Source organism: Pelophylax lessonae (genome assembly GCF_965119305.1).
Source record: "Pelophylax lessonae genome assembly, chromosome: 4".
NCBI lineage: Eukaryota > Metazoa > Chordata > Amphibia > Anura > Ranidae > Pelophylax > Pelophylax lessonae.
The window spans coordinates 431,769,738-431,792,489 of record NC_138771.1 but is presented as its reverse complement, the minus strand read 5'-3'; the positions used below and the strand labels follow the sequence as shown (position 1 = coordinate 431,792,489).

At 42.9% G+C, this 22,752-nt stretch overlaps 1 protein-coding gene across 1 annotated transcript in view; it reads left to right on the top strand.

The window, feature by feature from the left end:
* ARAP3 (ArfGAP with RhoGAP domain, ankyrin repeat and PH domain 3) overlaps positions 1-22,752 on the top strand; it is a 345,521-nt gene that overhangs the window by 95,149 nt on the left and 227,620 nt on the right. The window lies entirely within an intron of this gene.

The following is a 22,752-nucleotide window of genomic DNA, read 5'->3' as shown; positions in this document are numbered from 1 at the left end:
GAAGGCGCCTCTGGAACAGGTAAGTGAAACAGCTTCACTACCTGCCATTATGCAGGGCTGCGGGCACACTACAAGGGATGCAGTGCTGCGGGCATGGTCCACCTGTACCATGCCCACAGCACTGCATCTCCTGTAGTATGCCCACAACCCCGGATCCTCTTGTACCATGCCAGTACCCTGCATTCTCCTGCACCATGCCAGTACCCTGCATTCTCCTGTACCATGCCAGTACCCTGCATTCTCCTGCACCGTGCCAGTACCCTGCATTCTCCAGTACCCTGCATTCTCCTGTATCATGCCAGTACCCTGCATTCTCCTGTACCATGGCAGTACCCTGCATTCTCCTGCACCATGCCAGTACCCTGCATTCTCCTGCACCATGCCAGTACCCTGCATTCTCCTGCACCATGCCAGTCACCCTTCATTCTCCTGCACCATGCCAGCACCCTGCATTCTCCTGCACCATGCCAGTCACCCTGCATTCTCCTGTACCATGCCCGCTGCCCTGCATTCTCCTGTACCATGCCCGCCGCCCTGCATTCTCCTGCACCATACCAGTACCCTGCATTCTCCTGCACCATGCCAGTACCCTGCATTCTCCTGCACCATGCCAGTCACCCTTCATTCTCCTGCACCATGCCAGTACCCTGCATTCTCCTGCACCATGCCAGTCACCCTGCATTCTCCTGTACCATGCCCGCCGCCCTGCATTCTCCTGTACCATGCTCGTCGCCCTGCATTCTCCTGCACCATGCCAGTACCCTGCATTCTCCTGCACCATGCCAGTCACCCTGCATTCTCCTGTACCATGCCCGCCACCCTGCATTCTCACCCTAGGCTTATACTCGAGTCAATGATTTTTCCCATCTTTTTGTGGTAAAAGTAGGGGCCTCGGCTTATACTCGGGTCGGCTTATACTCGAGTATATACGGTATATATATATATTTTTCAAGATTGTCGCAAAAAATAAAAACGCAGTGGCAGCATAGAATGCATTGAGATTGAAAAAAACCTTCTGCCTTTACAACCCCTTTAATATGATTTAGGAGCCTGTTTTTATGGGGGTTTATCTACTTCAAGCAGGTCTTGCATTTTCATATAAGTATAGGAATGCAAAACCCCTTGAGGCAGGCCAAATTCAGGTCAGAAGGAGGTCAGCTGCAGCTGTCAATAAATTCTAAATGATCTCAGACTGTTGGTACAATATAAAGCCCATTGACACAGGCCCTAGATAAAGTAGATAGATATTACAAGAGCAATGAATCAAAACAAATACTTGCTTGTCTCAGCAGTATTTAATTATAGTGTCATCAAAGCAATCTTCCTGCCTTTGATGTGGCTAGACGTAACCAGTAACTGTTACTTTTTTATGACCTTTGTGGAAATATTTTGAACTTCCAGTAAACAAAATGTTTTTATAACAAAGCCCTCAAGATTTTTTTTCTGTGTTCACTTTGACTTGAGAAACAGAGATCAAAAGAACTGTATTCTGTATTTTCAGTGAAAAAATATTTTAATTATTTTTTCATTGTTAACCTTAAAGTATGTAAACCAAATCTGTAAAACTGAGTTTTAAAGTAAAGTCATTTTCATTATTTTAATATTTAATAGCAAAACAGTTTCCACTATAACATTGATGTGTGTTATACACCCTCTCAACTGTATGTAACAAAATACTTAGCTGTGTTGTATATTGTGCTGTACATGACATACTCCCAGCCACTTCATTCTGTATGTTGTGCAGTATGTGATATACTCTGGGCTGTACCACACACACATTGTGTTGTACATAACATACTCTGGACCAATCCACTCTGTAGAAATTATATATATAAAATATAGTTCTTTGCCCTTTGATAGGCTGGTGCAGTATGCCACACACGGTACTCTAAGCAGCTTCATTCTGTATAATGTTCCTTCGGACTTTAATATTTCATCCTATTTGATGATTAGGCATACTTTTCATGATTTTTTTATTACATGAGATGATAGAACCAGCCAAGAAACTACTGTCTAAAAGCTGCTCTGACCTGTGCAGACACCTGGTTTCCTTTCATTTATGAATCCAAAGCAAGACCTTCAGTTATCAATATTGGTTCTTGCATTGGATTATTGAAATGTGGGGAGTAAGGCCAGCCATATACACATAGATTTCTTATGTTCAGCTTGCAGGGCTAAACAGTGTGGGTGGAGGAATCTCCCCTGGATGGAGAAATCTCTCCTGCAGGCTTTTGTATTCAAACAGCCTGAGCACTCACATCTATTTGAATACCCAAACAATGATTGCATCTGATTGGATGCAATTACTGTTCGGCCAACAAGTTCTACGCAGCTCCTTTGATTTTTCAGGGCTGATTGGGCCACCCACAGCTCGGTCGGTTCAGCAGAAATTGGCAGAAATTCGACTGTTGTTTGGCAGGCTTTAGGCTTGGTTCACACTGCCGCGACTTGAAAGTCATGCGACTTTGCCAGGCGACCTGAGTGTGACTTGAAGCAACTTTGAAGCAACTTCAGGGAATGCTTGGGTAATTCTCCTGTAATGTCAGGTCCAAATCACATAAATTAAGATGAGGATCTGACTTGGAAGCGACTTCCATTAAGGTCTGTGGGCACAAGTCAGATAGAAGTCACCTTGAGGTACAGGTGCATCTCACAAAACTAGAATATCATCAAAAAGTTAATTTATTTTAGTAATTCAATTTAAAAAGTGAAACTCATATATTATATAGATTGATTACACACAGAGGGATATATTTCAAGCATGTTGTTCTTTTAATTTTGAAGATCATGGCTTACAGCTAGTGAAAACCCAAAATTCACTATCTCAGAAAATTAGAATTTTACATAAGACCAATAATAAAAAAAAAGTATTTTTAATACAGAAATGTTGTCTTACTGAAAAGTATATCCATGTACAATATAGTATGCACTCAATACTTGGTCGGGACTGCTTTTGCATGAATTACTGCATTAATGTGGTGTGGCATGGAGGCGATCAGCTTTTGGCGCTGCTGAGGTGTTATGGAAGCCCAGGTTGCTTTGATAGCAGCCTTCAGCTCGTCTGCTTTGTTGGGTCTGGTGTCTCTCATCTTCCTCTTGACAATACCCCACAGATTCTCTATGGGGTTCAGGTCAGGCGAGTTTGCAGGCCAATCAAGCACAGTAATACCATAATCATTAAACCAAGTATTGGTACTTTTGGCTGTGAGGGCAGGTGAAAAGTCCTGCTGGAAAATGAAATCAGCATCTCCATAAAGCTGCTGAACAGAATAAAGCATGAAGTGCTCTAGAATTTCCTGGTAGAGGGCTGCGCTGACGTTGAACTTGATAAAACATAGAGGACTAATACCAACAGGTGACATGGATCCCCAAATCCTCACTGACTGTGGAAACGTCACACTGGACCTCATGCAACTTGGATTCTGTGCCTTTCCACTCTTTCTTCATACTATGGGACCTTGATTTCCAAATGAAATGCAAAATTTACTTATATGCGAAAATAGAACTTAGGACCACTGAGCAACAGTCCAGTCCTTTTTCTCCTAAGCCCAGGTAAGATGCTTTTGACATTGTCTCAGGATTGGCTTGACACAAGGCTTGACATAAGGAAGGCAACAGTTGTAGCCCATGTCTTGGATACGTCTGTGTGTGGTGGCTCTTGAAGCATTGACATCAGCCGTAGTCCACTCCTTGTGACTCTCCCCCAAATTTTAGAATAGCCTTTGCTTCACAATCCTCGCAAGGGTGTGGTTATCCCTGTTGCTTGTGCACCTTTTTCCTTCCACTCAACTTTCCATTATATGCTTGGATACAGCACTCTGTGTACATCCAGCTTCTTTAGCAATGACCTTTTTTTGACTTACCCTCCTTGTGGAGGGTGTCAATGACTGTCTTCTGGACAACTGTCAAGACAGCAGTCTTCCCCATGTGTAACCTACTGAGAGACCCTTTAAAGGCTCAGGAAACCTATACAGGTGCTTTGAGTTAATTACCTGATTAGAGTGTGACACCATGAGTCTACAATATTGAACTTTTTCACAATATACACATTTTTTGAGATACTGAAATTTGGGTTTTCACTAACAGTAAGCCATAATCATCAAAATGAAAAGAAAGAAATGCTTGAAATATATCATTTTGTGTGTAATAAATCTATATAATATAGGAGTTTCACTTTTTGAATTGAATTTACTAAAATAAATGATCTTTTTGATGATTTTCAAATTTTTTGAGATGCACCTGTAGTACAAGAATCTTTTCTAAACTCTGAGCGACTTTACTATTGCTAATTAAGGCAGCTCCCATTGACTAAAATGGGATTTCACTTGCCACCCAACTTGGGGTCTCACAGGTCGGATCCCAAGTTCCAGCAGTGTGTACCGAACCAAAGTCTTGGACCAGAAAAAAAAGGCCTTTGTTTAGGGGCTTCTAAAACACTAAATAGTATTTTAGGGTAAACAAAGGTACTTTGCAAGACTCATAAGGTACCTGCACTTTGACATTAATGTTGGTTTGAACATTTTTTATGATCTAGCAGATTTAACAATTATTATGGAAGCATTAAAGCAACCTACATTTTCCCAACCCTAGTAAAGTAACAGGTTCACTTTACAAAAGGGAAAGTTCACCCACTAGGTTTCCCGACGTCAGCAGGGGAGGAGAGTAGGCGGAGCCTGACCCAGCACCGAGGTAAGTCACTGAAGGGGTTTTATCAACTTGGGATGGGGGGTGGTAGGGAGAGGGGCACTACAGGGTCCTGCAGTGCCAGGAAAACTAATATGTTTTCCAGGGGGCGGTAATTTTTATTTTGCCTAGGGCGGCAAAAATCCTTGCACCGGCCCTGCTTCCTTAGGCTGGCCATACACGGTTTGAATCTCTGCCATTTCAACAAAAATTTGAACTTTTATTGGACAGGTTGAATGTACCAAGTTAATCGATCGGTTATCATAGGTACAACCAACCTGCCAGATTCTCTTGCGATTTTCGCTAGTGGCTGCTATAGCTACTAGCGATAGTCACTGTCTTCTCCTCCTGGGAGAAAACAATGGCTAAGCAGAAGGGATTCCTGTATCAATACTGTCTATTTTGATGGGAGAATTGAGCAAATTTCTTTCCGGCAAGCTGTGGTTGCAGGAAAGAAATTTGTTTCCTGTATGACCGGCCTTAAGTGGGGGCACACACTATAAATAAATCGGGCAAACGATCGTCCGATTTTCTTTGTTTCACAGCAAATCAGAACCGATGAACGAAAATTCGTAGCAAAATTCTCGTACGACTTAGGCTTTTTTTTGTTGTTAAGTGTTTCTGATCATGTGCAGTCTTTCTGTTATGATTTTTCTTGTACAAAAATCGGATGAAAATGGTACACATTAAGCGAAAATTGTTCGTTCTTTTCCCGTACGAGAACAATTTTGGATTTTGTCCCTCCTGGAATTTTCAGACAAAAAGTCAGAATCGGCTGTCAGAAGTTGTGTACACATTATAGGAAAATCGTACAAAAATTCTCTGGATGAAAATGTTCGCCCAATTTTCTTATAGTCTGTACGAGCCTTTACTCTTCCTGCTCTGAAGTGGACCTGTTAGGGCTCTTTCACACAGGCAGTCCGATCAGATCCGCCTGTCAGTTTTTTAGGCGGATCTGATCGGATGCCCCATTCAGCCCTATGGAGCAGTGGAGGTCAGCGGTGACACCGCTGACACCCGCTGCCATCCGCATCCGATCCTGTCCGTGAAATCCGGACGGATGGAAACCCTATTTTCCATCCATCCTGGGGATCCGATCGGATGGGATCGGATGAGAGCGGACAGGCGGTCCGCTCTCATCCGATTCCCTATAGAGAGCAGCGGGGTCTGTGACACCTCCCTCTCCGCACTGCAAGCGGAGACGGAGCTGTCATCCGCCGGCTCAGCGGGGATCGCGGATCGATCCCGGCTGAGCAGCACGGATCGGCCTATGGAGGCGGACCGTGTGAAAGAGCCCTTACTTTTTCCAGACTGGGCCAACATACAGTTTTTTTTTAATACATCTGGGAGAAAGTACTTTTTACAGTGACTCTCCAGTTGTCATGGATTTAATTACTAAGGTTTCCTGCTTTGCTTTGTTCTACATGAAAACCGTACCTTCAAATAGAATGGAGTGATAGATGTGGGATTGGCTTGTTTATAAAGAATATAAGGGCAGACAAACAGATCAAGTAGTAGGTGATTCTTGGCATAGAAAGAAAGCTACATTTCAGAGAGTTGCCAGATGTGCTTATTGGCAAAGCTTGTGATGTGTTATTCTGTATGTTTTATGATTCTTTGTATGTGTGTGATTATCACTTCCAGGTGGGCCAATAATCTGCCTTGTGCACTTTGCAGAAAATAGCCAAACCGTTCCATTCAGGCAGGACTGAGTGTGATTGTTATTCTTTCTCCTGGGAAGAGGGAATGGGCGCGTGGGAGATCTGCAGAGAGGAAGGAAGTCTGATTTTTTAACAATAGCTGGAAACAGACAAGAAGATGGAAACTGGCAGTTAGCGAGCTGGATACAGCAGCGCAGCTGTCGGCTTGTGAGGGCACAATGGCTAAACTTCCATACAACAAGCCTGCCTTCATACCTATTCAATTTGCTTCAGTGTTACAGACGGTTTAAAGAACCCTATTGTAGTAGCAAATCCTCAGCGTTTTGAAGCTTTAACACAATAGGGGAGATTTACTGAAACTGGTGCACTCAGAATCTTGTGGAGCTGTGCCTTCTAGCCATAGCCAATCAGCTTCTAACTTCAACCTGGAAGCTGATTGGTTTCTATGCAGAGCTGCACCAGATTTTGCACTCTCCAGTTTTAGTAAATCTCCCCCACTGAGTACAAAAAAATGATTCCCCATTAAACTACTAACCGCCCGCCGCATATATACTGTGGCAGGCTGGCTCAGCTGCGTGAATCGACATACTTGTACGGCGGTTCGTGGTAGCGATCCTGGGAGCGAGCGCACTCCACCAGTCACGCACGCCCCCCCCAGGCAGCGGGGATGCCAATCTATGGGCTTGGTGGCACGATTGCCGCTGGGCACTCGAGAACGATGGTCAGTTGTTGTAAACACAGCTGACCGTTCTTCTCTCTGAAATGATCACAGAGCGCATGTGTTCCTCCTATATAGGATCACAGGTCTCTATGTTAATTTCACAAGTCCCTCCCCCATACAGTTAGAAAACACTCCCCTAGGCTCACATTTAACCCTTTGATCACCTCTGGGTTAACCCCTTCCCTGCCAGTGTCATTAGTACAGTAACAGTGCAGCCCTCCTGTCTCAGTCGAAGTCCAATAGGAAGAAACGTGTCAGAATAGGAGGCGTACCCGTCACACACGCCGGACGCGAGTACCTTCAGAAATTCCCTGCATCTATTGTGACCTATGCTGAATGCAAGACAACTCATGTAAGTGCAATACCGTTTGTTCAATAAAGTCTAAGAGGTAATACACTATCAGTTGCTTCTATCCTTGTGTTATATGTTGGAGAGTGATCGTCAGCTTGACACATTGGGGAAAATTTGCTTGATTGCGGATGAGGAGGAGAAGATTGTGTTCTCTGGGAGGGATTTACAAGCGCATATTGTTTGCTATCTGGTAAGAGACTCATCTGGGTGTTTTCACGAGGCATCTTGGAGCACAGTGGGATTGTCTGTCTCACCTTCAGTTCATTTGTTATATATTTTGGCACCTTATTTTTTCCGTCTGGTAAGGAGGAATTTCACCTAGGTGGTGGGCTTACACGTTGGATTTGGATGCACGTCGTTTTCATTTTTCACAAGTTTAAGTCATCACTATTTATGGACACTTATGAACTTAATGTTGATTTATCACTATGAAGATCACCAGTGCCACTGTTTTTTGAGGATGAACCTATATTCATATGTCACATTAGATTGATTTTGGTATTCCCACCGATTTGGGTCATTTTCAGTATTTATTTTGTTTTAGCGCACCGTATTTATCACCAGTAACAGTGCATATTGTTAGCACTGATTACTGTAGTAATGTCACTGATCCCCCCAAAAGTGTCAAAAATGTCAGTTAGGGGTCCGATCTGTCCGCCGCAATGTCGCTAAAAATTGCTGATCTCCGCCATTACTAGTTAAAAATAAATAAATAAAAATTACATATATCTTTCCCCTAGTCTGTAGATGATTTTTTTTTACCAAAAATATGTAGCAGAATACAATTTGGCTACATATTTTTGGTAAAAAAAAAATCATCTACAGACTAGGGGAAAGATTTATGTAATGAATACAATGAATACAATTTGGCCTAAAAGGATGAAAAAATTTTATTTTTGCATTTATTTTTTTTGGAAATGTTATATAGCAGAATGTGAAAAAAAAAAAAAAAAAATATGTATATATATTCAGAATTGACGCTCTTTTTTTGTTTATAGCGCAAAAAATAAAAATCGCACAGGTGATCAAATACCACCAAAAGAAAGCTCTATTTGTGGGAAAAAAAGCACGTAAATTTTATTTGGGTACAGTGTCGCACGACCGTGCAATTGTCCATTAAAGTAACGCAGTACCAAATCACAAAAAATGGCTTGGTCATTAAGGAGGCAAATCCTTCCGGCCCAGAACTGGTCAATTACAGTTTTTACCCTTGCAGTTGCCCTGCTGGCACTGGCACTGCACTGCAAGAGGTAATACTTACCTGCTCTGCGCAACAATATTGCACAGAAATGTAGCTTATCTTCTCTTCTGGCAGTCCCCTACTGGCTCTGTCCTCCGGGTGCATACTACAACAAGCAATGTGTGCATGCTCCCGAGCTGGGCTGTGTGTGTCTATAGGCACGCAGTGCTAGTAAGCCACTCCCCTGCTCTCTCATCACAGGAGTGTAATTGACAGCAGCAGGAACCTATGGCTCCGCTGCCCTCGGGTTCTCTTGTGAAAGCAGGCAGTGAAGGGAGAAGTGCTGGAGCCAGGAGCCGTGATGGACCCAAGTAAGGTTTTAGCATGAGAATGTATTAAAGTAAAGCACATTTAGGGCTTTGTCACACCAGGTGCAGTGCAGGAAAGCATGCAAAATTGCTAATTTCCCTGCATCACACTGCCCTTTTGCAGATGTGCATGGATGCCATTAATTCTGACATAATTATGACATTTCCACTCATCTAGCAAAGGCACACACATTCGCCCAACAAAATGCATGGTACTGCAGTAGCATGCAATTTAGTGCGGTGCGATTTAAAAAATTGTGCAGGCACCTTGTTTGTGTGTTTCTTACACCAGGGCTCAAAATTTCAAGTCCTGAGCTACTAGCCAGGCCTTAAGAGTTACTCGCCACCAGTTGCCCCACCTTACAACCTTACCCTGCCCCGCCTATTGTTCCACCCCTAAAAACGCCCTCTTAAATTATCTCATTAACCTCCCTGGCGGTATGATTCTGTCAGGAATTCTTTACCAAAAGTGGTACAATTTTTTTCATGGAAATTTGGCGTTATGTATTATAGGCCTACAATTCTTAGTAATTACTGACTTAAACCTGACCTAAACAAGACTCTAGTAGACATCCCAGATGTGATAAATTTGAAACACAAACGCATGAATTATAATCGAATCAATAATATAATTTTATTATATAATATATAATATATATAATAAAATTATATTATTGATTAGATTATAATTCATGCGTTATATATTATATATATATATATATATATATATATATGTGTGTGTGTGTGTGTGTATATATATATATATATAACGCATGAATTATAATCGAATCAATACTATAATTTTATATATACAGTAAAACCTTGGATTGCGAGCATAATTCGTTCCGGAAGCATGCTTGTAATCCAAAGCACTCTTATATCAAAGCGAATTTCCCCATAAGAAATAATGGAAACTCAGATGATTCGTTCCACAACCATTTATTCATAAATCCTTCAATTTATAGTCCATATAAAAATATTATAGCATTGTGATAGGTTGTGTAACCATAAAATGTCCATCCAGAAATAGCCGCTTCCACAAGGGGATTAGAAGCAAAATCCAGCAGGAGCTACAGAGTATCAAAGAGAAGAGAGGCGCCTCTAAGTGTAGCAATATGGTTCCATTTAATGAAGGTACAACATTTAGCAACTCGCATGGCTGATGAATAAAACAGGCACATCTAAGTATGCAGGCATCCGGGGTAAAGCTGTCCACATAGACCATCTTCTGCACCGCCGGCTGCCAGTCTGTAATCCTGACCAGGAAGACCACCCTGCAGTAAAGCGATCTGTAAGCGAGGGGCAGCATGGAAAGGATGACGTAGATGAAGGTGCGGAGGATGGTCCTATGTGGACAGCTTTACCCCTGATGCCTGCATCCTTAGATGTGCCTGTTCCAATCATCAACCATGTGAGTTGCTAAATGTTGAACCTTCATTAAATTTAACCATATTGCTACACTTAAAGGCGCCTCTGTTCGCTTTTACACTCAGCTGTGACTTGAGGCTACTTGTATATCAAGACATCGCTTGTATATCAAGTCAAAATTTATTTGAAAATTTTGCTTATCTTGCAAAGTGCTCTTAAACCAAGTTACTCTCAAACCAAGGTTTTACTGTATATATGTGTGTGTATATAGGTATATATATATATATATATATATATATACACATATATACATATATATGCATATAAATGTGTTTGTGTTTTGTGCAACGTTTTTTTTTTTTTTTTTTAATTTCCCTCCTTAGTTCCGCTCCCATGCAGCATTGCTGCTGCAGGGAACGGAACTAGGAAGTCCTCCTACCGACAGACGAGCGGCGGAGATCTCGGCTGGCGGTCACAGCAATGAGAGCTCATCGCTGGATCGCCAGGATAAGGTAAGACACTCCGCTGCGCTGTCTGCCCATTCACCCCGAGCGTGACTCGGGGATACCGATAATAGCAGGAAATTCCTACCCCGAGTCACGCTCGGGTTTACCGCTAGCGTGGTTAAGTGACACTGTTAAATGTTGTATGCAGAATTAGGTTGCAAAAATAAATATTAACAACAACTTTAACATTAATAATATAAAGTATATTTCATTGATTTGACTCTGATAAAAAGAAATAAGGATATAATACGATTGGCTACTATAGGCACTGTACATATCATTATTGCCTTGTTAAAGCGGAGTTCCGGGCACAGAAATGATTTTTTGCTGAACATACCCCCGGGACAGTCAGGGCTAGCACATTCCACAATGGCTAGCCTCTGATCTGTCCCGGTTCGCACTTACCTGCAAGAAGAAATACTTACTTAGAAAATTTCTTCCACAGCGTTTCCATCTCTGTTGTGGGCAGCTGAAGCCGGCGCGGTCCTCTTCTCTGTCTTCTTCCGCGTCTTCGTGTCCCAGAATGCACTGCACCGGCCCCTCTCGTCACTTCCGGTGCGTCGCCCGGAAATGACGAGCGGGGCCGGTGCCGTCACATTGATTCCTGGGAGCTATGACGTTTAGCTCCCAGGAATCATCGCGAGGCAGGAAGTGACGGGGTGAGCCTCGGCGCTGGAGGAGGAAGCAGTCATAGGTGAGTATTTACGATCTTCAATAAAAAGGTGAGTAAACAAAAAAAATAAAAATAACTATCCAATTCCTTTTCAGGTGAGCTCTACCTAGCGGAGGGGCACAAAAAAAAAATCGTTTTTGTGCCCGGAACTCCGCTTTAAGTAAATATGCGCTACATACAGAGTGCAGGATTGAGAGGTGTGCTACGTACAGACTGCAGGGTTGAGGGGTGCCGACGTATACTCCACAAACGGCTTAAAACATCCCAGTGCCAGGTTCCAAAAGGGCCATTTTGGAACCTGGCACTGGGATGTTTTAAGCCGTTCACAATACCTATTGAATTTTTTTATGTTTACATACAAAAAAACAATAGGGAATTTCTGCGCTAAAAAAATATTGAATGGAGTGAGGGAAAGAAATTTTAAACAAGCTGCTGACACTAGACCAAACAGACAGTAATCCAAAGTAATAAAAAGTAAAAACAGTGCAGCGCTAAACTAATTAAATCACATGTGAATATGATAAACAGAAATACATGTCATATAAAAAATTGATAAATATATAACACAAATAGTGGTAGGAAATTCAAAGAGAGTCCAAAAAGTGATAAAAAGTCCCAATAAAACAAAATTGTGAGTATTCATCCAGGAAAGGGAAACTTATTTCCAAAACTTCTTATGAGGCAACCACAGGGAAGTGTGAGTAGGGGACACCACTGTGCGAATATTATAGGGAGGAGCTTACTAGACCAGTATCCACTACCAGAGAATCCACGGGGCTGTGCTGGAAACTACACTTCCCAGCGTGCAGCGCGGCTCACAGAGCGCTCCATAGTGATTACTGGGGAGGCAGCTTGTGCGGCTTGTCTAAGACCGAGCAGACCCGCCCCCCACTCTAGTCAAGCCGAGCGGATCCGCCACCAGCTGTGCTGGAAACTACACTTCACAGCGTGCAGCGCGGCTCACAGAGCGCTTCATAGTGATGACTGGGGAGGTGGCTCGTGCGGCTTGTTTAAGACCGAGCAGACCCGCCCCCCACTCTAGCCAAGCCAAGCGGATCCGCCACCACCTGAGCCAAGCTGAAACAGTCGCCCTCAAATAAATTCCACTCGCCAAATGCGAGCAGGCGAGTGGAAATTTTGAGGGCTGTCTTACACAACGGGCAGCCCATTGCAAATATTGTAATATTGTGATCCCCGCGCTATGTAGTGTGTGGAATGCGTTTACAAGGCTGGGATGTAAGGTGTATATTCCTCTCAGGTATTTTTATGTGTGTACCCAGCGCTGTCTAAACATAAAGTTCTTAACCACTTAAGGACCGCCCGCCGCAGTAATACTGCGGCAGGCAGCCCCTCTCGCGCAAACCGATGTAGGTATACATCGGTCGCACGCCTGCAGCTAGGGGGCGAGCATGCGCAGGCGGCAGCACGCTCCAGCCCCCACTCGGCAGCGGGGACTTCGATGCACAGGGCAGACGGCTCCGATTGTCGCCTGACACCCGCGATCTTTCCCCGCTGAGAGAGAAGGATGGTCGGCTGTTGTAAACACAGCTGACTGTTCTTCTCTCTAAGATGATCACAGAGCGCCTGTGTTCCTCCCATATAGGATCACAGGTCTCTATGTTAATTTCACAAGTCCCTCCCCCAAACACTCCCCTAGGCTCACATTTAACCCATTGATCACCCACAGTGTTAACCCCTTCCCTGCCAGTGTCATTATTACAGTAACAGTGCATATATTTAGCACTGATTACTGTAGTAATGTCACTGGTCCCCCCCCCCAAAAGTGTCAAAAATGTCAGTCAGGGGTCAGATCTGTCTGCCGCAATGTCGCAGTCCCGCTAAAAATCGCAGATCTCCGCCATTACTAGTAAAAAAAAAAACAATAAAAATGAAATATTTCCCGTAGTTAGTAGTCGCGATAACTTTTGCCCAAACCAACCAAAATACGCTTATTGTGATTTTTTTTACCAAAAATATGTAGCAGAAAACAAATTGGCCTACAATGTTAAAAAATTTAGAATTGTTTTTTTTTTTTTTTTGGGAGTGTTATATAGCAGAATGTAAAAACAATTTTTTTTTCAGAATTGTAGCTCTTTTTTTGTTTATAGCGCAAAAAATAAAAATCGCAGAGATGATCAAATATAACCAAAAGAAAGCTCTATTTGTGGGAAAAAAGGACATCATTTTTTTTTTAGGTACATCGTCGCACGACCATGCAATTGTTTGTTAAAGTAACGCAGTGCCGAATCGCAAAAAATGGCCTGGTGATTAAGGGGGAAATCCTTCCGGTCCAGAAGTGGTTACTATGTTCATTATTTGTGCAGAAACATAATATTTAAATCACAATACATAATAATTTTAAAAGATTAAAGTGCAATCAGTGCAAAAACTGTGCATGAACAAAAAGTTCTTTAAAGTGCTGGTTATCTTATTCTCTCTTGCCAGTATGTTCCAACAAGTGCTGTTGTGCTCCCCTCCTTATGTGCCCTTACTCACCGACTAGTAATGGGTTAAACGCATGTGTTCCAAAAATAATCCTCCAGGGGCAAAACATTTTTTTTTCTTTCTTTCTGTGCTGTGTCCACCAGACTAAAAGGTTATATCTCATGTCATATCATTGCAGATTTCTATCAAAAGTCACGTGTGAGTTTTTCTGGACATACTGCACCATGATGGTCTTCATTTCATCCCTATGAGATCGTATTCCTGTCTATCGGTAAGATTTGAGGACCAACATCACCAGGAGATCAAAGACCTTTTGTTGGAGATTCACCATCTATCCCTGAGTTAAGGTGTTGCATCTGAGGGAGTCTTGGAGTACTTTGATCGGAGGAAATCCTCTAACACGCTCATTTGAGTGTGTAGTAAGGTGAGCGGCCACTGCACACAGTTTTTGGATATAGGAGTCACGGTTTATGTTTATCAATTATATCACTGAATATTTGTATTTGCTTTAGAAGTCACTTTATTGGATTGCTTTTTATACGGATTGATACCTGCATCCTGTGATGCAATTTCACGTATATTGACATTATTTTGGCTTTTCACATTCACCTCATTGTTTTTGGACGTTTTTATTCATTTTTTATTCACTGATTTGAAGAGCATATTCACCATATTGTATTCAGACGTTTTATTATTTGTTTTTTTGGAGCACTGTTTCTTTGTTGTGCAATACTATATTTAGGATCTTTCTCACTATATATTATTCTGTTGCACTTTATGAATTTAGCGCAGATTTCTCTTTATTTTTATTATACGGTGGGGACACTGAATAGAATTGGCTGCTTTTTCCTTACATTTTATTCCACTGTCATTATTTTCAGTTTCTACATTACACTCACTTTATTTCATTGGCTTTCCTTTAGTCCTACCCCTCAGGTAGCGCATTGGTCCTCTCGCTTATAGGGGAGTGCCTTGCAATCCTAGGCTAGGGTGCTGTGTGTTTCTATTGATGCACACAGTGTAGGGAGATACAACTCTACTTCCTGCATGCAAGGGTGGCTCCACAAGAGAGAGAGAGTAAAGATCCACCCTGAGGGTACATTCACACCACATGCAGTGAGACGGCATTGGGTGGCTATTCCGGCACAGTCCCGCCGCATAACAAGGCAAAATACCATGTGTATCTGCCCGGTTCACACTACCGCATCGTATGCAGTACTTTTTCACCGCAGCGCAGTGCTAGGCAGTGAGGTCTGAAGGCCAGTGGAACTTTATGTCTCTGTGACATTTCAGTAAAGTTTATTTAAAAAAATAGTGAACAGTGCAATGCACCGAGATAGGCGCTCAAGCACTGCGCTGACCAGGCTGGGTTACACCGCACACTCACCGGTGCATTACAATACAGCATTCACAAGGGGCTGCCACAGGCCCTGGATTAGCATCATGTGCTTCCTTCCGTAGTGCAACAAACCTGCAACATGAACAGAGATGTATAGTAACTAAGTAGAACTACTTCACTACTGTACTTAAGTACCGAAAGGCGGTATCTGTACTTTCCTAAAGTTTTTCAATGATTTCAATACTTCTACTCCGATATTTTTTTTTGTGCTGCATAGTTACTCCTTACAATTATAAAAATTACCACTGCCAGAACAGTAGATGTCAGGTTTCATGAAGCTCAAAACATGTGTATTATCAGCGCATGCGAAAATAAAAGCTACTGTATGTATAAATAAAAGCTGCATTTGAAATAATAAAAAACAATATGATGTTCAAACTTTTGACTTCTTTCTTTAATAACTACATAACACAGTACTTGTACTTTTACTTTCAGTACTTGAGTATCAATTTTTTTTCAAAACTACTGGTACTTTTACTTTCAGTACTTGAGTAGCAAAATTTTTAAAAAACTACTTGCAATACTTAAGTACAAAAAATGTTGAATACTTTAGTACTTCTACTCAAGTCACTTTTTGATCGAGCACTTGTACTTTTACTCAAGTATGGGTTTCGAGTACTTTATACAACTCTGAGCATGAATATGCCTGAAGCTTTGCAAAAATGTCAGACACAGCCTGAGCCTGGTACCCCTGATGAGTCAAGGCAACACACTACGTTACAATTTAGCATAGCTTTTCTACATTTGTTTGTTATTACATCATGATGGTGTATATTTGAATGATTATACTCCAAAAACATATATGATGGTATTGCTAGGACAGAATAATTCCCTTTTCACCACTCTAGTCATCATATCTGTATTTAAAAGCCCATTGTATGCATTGTTTGATGTAAAGTGATCCATGGCCTCACAAAACTATGAATCAAATGTACATGAAGCAACAAAAGGGGCTTTGAAGCAAAGCTTTGAAGTTGACTTGTAATCCTTAGTGATTTGTTCATGTAAATCCAGTTAAAAACCGTACAATAATCCCAAGACAAATTTAATTAGCAACTTTAACATAAATCAACACGCGCCTATTGACTCAGTGTTAGTGAGTGTGCACAATCCAGATTCCCTAGATAACATTAGACACAGATTTTCCAGAGGAGGTTTTCAGAGGGAGTAGACAGGATTTTCTTCAAGATCATTAGAACACATAAAAGCGATTTTCCCGAGCATGTACGAGCATGTTACATGTACAACGCAATTTCTAGAGGCATCTTGCTTTTTTTTTTTTTTCGCCTCTAAATCCCCCTTTATGTAGCATGTGTGTCCATGCACACATAGGCATTTACAGTTGCTTAGAGGTCAGGGGGCATTTAGAGGCAGAAAAATCCCCACTGCCAGCGCATTGAGGAGATGCAATGGCAGAAAAAGTCTTACGCACTTGAATGCGCGTAAATGCATCTAAATGTGCTTAAGTGTTTGGGCATTCATTCATTTCAAAGGGCATAATAAATTAATATTCTGGCCAATGAAATGAATAAACGCCCAATCACTTGACACGCTTAAACATGGCTTTAGGCGCCTTTTTAATGCTGCTTGTCTCCTGCTAGGAGAAAGGTGTTTAGAAGAGCTGGGCAAATGTCCAGTTCTGCATGAGGACTTAAGGTGGATCTCTGATATAACCCTAGCTACGCTGAAAACTGTACCCACTACCCTCCTAACACCTATGTTTACTAACCTATATAAGGTGTATTTACATACCTATTTGAAGGCCAGTCACATGATCCCTCTTCCCTGTGTCAGCCAGCATGGCTGCAAGGGAACGGAGAGAGCGCTCGACAACAAATGGTCCATTGAAGCCTATAGATAACGTCACCACTCCAGGCTTTACTAGCCGTCTGAGCGCTCTCTCCTCTCCCCTGCAGCAGCACCGGCTGATACAGGGGAGATCACATCACCGGACTGGAGCAGGCTGAAAAAAGGTAAGTATACAGATCTTTCCTACATGGGTTAGTAAGCATTGGTGTTAGGAGGGGGAGGAGACACTTTTAAGAGTAGTTAGGTTTAAGCCCAAAATCCCACTTTATGGATAAAAGCATGATTGGACATAATTGAGTTTTCATAGATAGGTGGGCGCTGAGGTATCCTTTTGTGTTAGGCACATGCGCTCTGATACCCTATAAGCTGAAAGCCTGCAGGGCTAAACTACTTTTAACAAAGTGTAACTGCAGTCAAAACTGTTAGGTTTTTACTTCTGCCTGTGACTTTGTTGGGGCAATTTCCCACAATTTCCTCTCTCAGGGACAGTAGGATAGGAAGTGGAAGAATATATCCAACAGAGACACAGACATATCTCCCAACTTTCCAAGATGGGAAAGTGGCACCATTTGGCACAGAATATTCAGGTAATAGAAAAAAACTTCTGATGCCCCCAGTCCAAAAAACTCAAAAAAAAAGTAAAAAAAAAAAGAAAAAGTCAAAAAATGGAGAAAGAATAATTAAAGAATGTATATAAACCCCAAAACAAAAATGTAATATAATGCAGCTTATCAGTCCTTAGATGTTTTGGCTGCACTATTTTTCTTCTTTTTTTTAACCTTTTTTCCTTTATTTTTACCTGGTGATACTGCTAGTAACTTTTTTCCAGTCCTAGGATGGCAACCCTTAGGCCCCTTTTAACACAGGCGATCCGATCCACCTGTCAGTTTTCCAGGTGGACCTGATCGGATGCTCCATGCATCCCTATGGGGCAGCAGATGTCAGCGGTGACATGTCTGCTGACACCTGCTGCTCTCCGATCCGATCCTGAAATCCGGACGGATGGAAACCCTATTTTCCATCCGCTTGGCGGATCAGATGGGATCAGATGAGAACGGACAGGCGGTACAGGAAGTTATTAGCCCACAAAGTTCTGGCACAAGGACTAGGTGGACAAGGTGTAGAGGCAGGGCAGTGATGTCAATGTAAAGCACTCTCTGAATGGTGCCCAGGCTGAGCGGCTGCCCCCCTCCCATGTATTCACAATGCATTAGGCCAGCCAGAAAGCATAGTTTACTTCAGCGCTTTCCAACTTCCTTAGCTGAATATGGTATATACATATTTACATTATCCAAGCTGGACCAATGTAACTATAGTACTGTATGTAAATATCAACCATGACTGGAATATATTTTTAACATTTAAAATGAACCAATAATGTAACAGGATTGATATACTGTACAGTTTAGTATAATATAAACAACTTTGGCAGTTAAAGACAAAAGAACATTTGGCGTTTTGTGATCTCTGGTGGAATTGCTGTGATTGTGCCCACAATCTCAAATTGCAGTACAATAACAAATTGCATGTTCGGGTGCCTTTCATTTTCAATAGCACCTAAACGCAGTGCCATGAATATTGCACACCAAACTCCTGCTTCTTTTTGGGCCACATGCTTCGTTCGTTGCGATTGCTGCCCATGCATTCAGAGACCCCAAAATGTCAAATTTGAATGGAGCCTAAAGAACAGGGCGATTAGGTCTCAAGACAAGGACACCTGCTATAAATAAAAGGGGGCAGAGTGTTAACGCTGAACTGAAGACAAAATAAAAACTTACAAACTGGCAGGCACTTTATTACAGAAGAGACATGCTAGGTTTCTTCTACAATAAAATAAAGGTGTCTGCCTGTCCATAATTCAGTGCAGAATGTACACGGAGCTGTACAAGTCCAGCTTCATTTACATTTTCGGCACAGTGTCTGTGTGTGAGGATGAATGTCTCAAATGCCTGTGCAGAAGTGACATCAGCCTGCAGTGGCCAATAAAAATGGCTGTCTAGGAGGAGGGGCGACTTCTGTATCATGTGACTGCTGTGACTGGCTGGGACTGGGCACCGGTCCCACTGGATCCCAATCAGAAGCCTTGACTGATAGCCATTAGTGACAGCTTGGTCAGAGTGCTGGGAACTTGCTTTCGACACACAATCTCCTGCTGCCATGGAGGCATTTGTGTGGCAGCTGGGCGGTAAAGCCAGCCTTTTTTGCCCCATAGAGTAACATACAGGGGTTGGACAAAAATATGGAAACACTAGATGATTTGCAGGTGTGAAAGTGATGACATGTTTTGCGTTGAAAGCGGAAATGATGTAACATTCTTTTGCTTGAGACACCTAACAGGTGGAAAGCATCACTTTCATTGTTCGCTGCGCTGCTAGTAATACAGAGTCATGTCAGAGCTTGCTGAGCTTCAAAGAGGGCAAATAGTTTGTGCCCGTTTAGCTGATGCCTCTGTGACTGAAGCTGTCAATTTATTTGCGGTGTCGTGAGGTACGGTATCAAAGGTTATGACAGCAAATAAAGTTTCCAGGAAAACGTCATCTGATAAGCATTAGCGCAGTCGAAATGGTCAGTTGATCGAAAGAGAAAAAAGGACATTGCCCAGGATTGTGACCCAGATTTTTGCATGAAGAGTGGTATCAGATTCCATTATTCATCATCCAAGACTTATATTTGGCAATTTCCAGGAGAATTCAGGCCGTCTTGGATACAAAGATGGTCCAACACCATATTAGGTAACAATTCAGTTACCATACTTGTTTTCAGGGCTTTTTTTCTCAGAGGACTGGTACAGGAACTCCCCCCTTCTGAATCACCCCATGTCTCTGCCCCCTACCCAGCTCAGAGCACCGTTTCTTGTTTTCACCCCCTACCCACCTCCCAGTATTGCCCTTTTTAGAGAATACAGAACCAAGTATCATTTTGTGGTGCTAAGAAATTTCTATGGAATTTGTGATTGATAACTAGAAACTAGAAATAGATCCCCTGCCACCAGCAAAAGTAGACCACCTAGCAATAATAGACCATGCCAGGAACAATAGCCTCCTCAGCAGCAATAGGCACCCCTCTCCCTACCAACAGCAGATCCTCAACACAACAATAGACCCCCCGAGCAACAATGGACCTCCTGCAACAAATTACCACCCCAGCAACAATAGACCCCCAGAAGCAACAGCAGATCCCCCAGCTTTTAACATGAACAGAGCCTCCAGCAGTCAGCATCAATAGACCCTCCAGCAGCTAGCATCATTAGATCTCTCCCTTAAAGCGGTTGTATCCCGCTTCTTGACACTTTTACCTACAGGTAAGCCTATAATAAGGCTTACCTGTAGGTACAAATAATATCTCCTAAACCGGCACGGTTTAGGAGATATTTACAGTGCATGCAGCCGCTCGCGCGAGCGGCGCATGCGCTCTGAAGGTCCGGGGGGACCTTCAATTAACTTGCCGGGAGCTTGCCGGAAAAATCACTCCCGCGCGCATGCGCGGGAGTGACGTCATCGCGGCTCCGGCCAATCAGCGCGCTGGAGCCGTCTCTTCCGGCCAATCAGCGTGCCGGAGCCGCCGAACCCGGAAGAGACGATGAGGGATCATGGCAGCGCCCGCATCGATGTCCGGGGGTCCGTGTCGGGGCTTCGTTTTAAGGTAAGTTAAACATAATGGGCTAGTATGCGATGCATACTAGCTCATTATGCCTTTGTCTTGCAGGTTTTTTTTTTTTATTTTTTTTTTTCATAGGGTTTACAACCGCTTTAACAGTAAATTCCTCCCAGCAACAATTGACCCCCCCCCAGCAACATAAGACCCACCGCAACAATAAACCCCCATGCAAAAATAGATACAGTACCTTCCAGTGACAGTAGATCCCCCAGCAGCCAGCATTAATAGACCCTCCAGCACACCCCAGCACCTATTGCAATTACATACATTCAGTTCTGGAAGTGCCGGAACTGCATTGAAAAAAAGCTCTGCATGTTTCCATAATTTTGTCCAACCCCTGTATTACTAGTATATATATTTTTGTATGCATTGTGCAGTTGACAAGAGGTTAAAGGGAAGAAGATTTTTTTTATCTTAATTCATTCTATGCATTAAGATAAAAAAACCTTTGTTGTGCAGCAGCACCCCTAATACTTACCTGAGCTGGTCTCTATCCAGCGATGTTGCAGGGATGTCTAAGCTGCCTGGGACTCCCCTCATTGGCTGAGACAGCAGCGCAGTGCGATTGGCTTCCGCTGCAGTCAGTCAAAATCATCCAGCCAATCAGGAGATTGAGGGGTGGGGCACAGAATGGACACAGGACGCTATGGCTCGGCTCTAGTGCCCCCATAGCAAGCTGCTTGCTGTGGGGGCACTTAACAGAAGGGAGGGGCCAGGAGCACCGAAGAAGACCCGAGAAGAGGAGGATCAGGGCTGTTCTATGCAAAACCACTGCACAGACGAGGTAAGTATAGCATGTTTGTTATTTAACCACTTTACGTCCGCTCACAGTAATACTACTGCGGCAGAGTGGCTCGTTATCGTCTGACGACGTAGTATTAACGTCGTCAGACACTCCCCCTTCTGGGCGGCGCTTGCGCGCCGCCGGAGGCTCGCTCCCGCTGTTTTCATTCACAGCGGGAGTCGGGCCAGGGGAGGAGCAGCGGCGATCGCCGCTGCTCTGCCCCGATCGCCGGGGATCTAGTGTGGAGATCCGCCCGCCTGTGTAAACACAAGCGGACGGATCTCCATAGTGACAGGGAGTGACAGATCGGACTGTTCAGCATAGCTGGACATCCGATCTGTCCATGACTCACTCAGTCACCTCCCCCCCCACACGTCAGTAAGCACCAGGCATACATTAACCCCTCCCTCTCCAATAAAATTAAACCCTTCCCTGCCAGTGTCATTTTTACAGTAACAGTGCATATATATAGCACTGATTACTGCAGTAATGTCACTGGTACCCCCAAAAGTGTCAAAAATGTCAGTCAAGGGTCCGATCTGTCCGCCGCAATGTCGCAGTCCCACAAAAAAAAATCGCAGATCGCCGCCATTACGCGTAAAAAAAAAAAACACCAAAAATGACAGAAATCTTTCCCTTTGTTAGTAAACGCAATAACTTTTGCGCAAACCAATCAAAATACGCTTATTGCGATTTTTTTTACCAAACATAGGTAGCAGAAAACAAATTGGCCAAAATTTTTTTAAAAAATTGGTTTTTACATCTTTTTTGGGGGGAATTTCATATAAAAAATGTTAAAAATATTGTTATTTTTTCAAAATAAACGCTCTTTTTTTGTTTATAGCGCAAAAAGTAAAAATCGCACAGGTGATCAAATACCACCAAAAGAAAGCTCTGTTTGTGGGAAAAAAAGGACGTCAATTTCGTTTGGGTACGGCGTCGCACGACCGCGCAATTGTCAGTTGAAGTCGCACAGCGCCGAATCGCAAAAAGTGGCCTGGACGGAAGACAGCAAAATCCTCCGGTGGTAAAGTGGTTAAAAAACAAAAATAGACTTTACACTCACTTTAGGATTATGTTAACCCATAGGTGATCCATGTACATGATTTTGTTCTTTTTATTTAAGAGCTAGCAAACACCCAAATA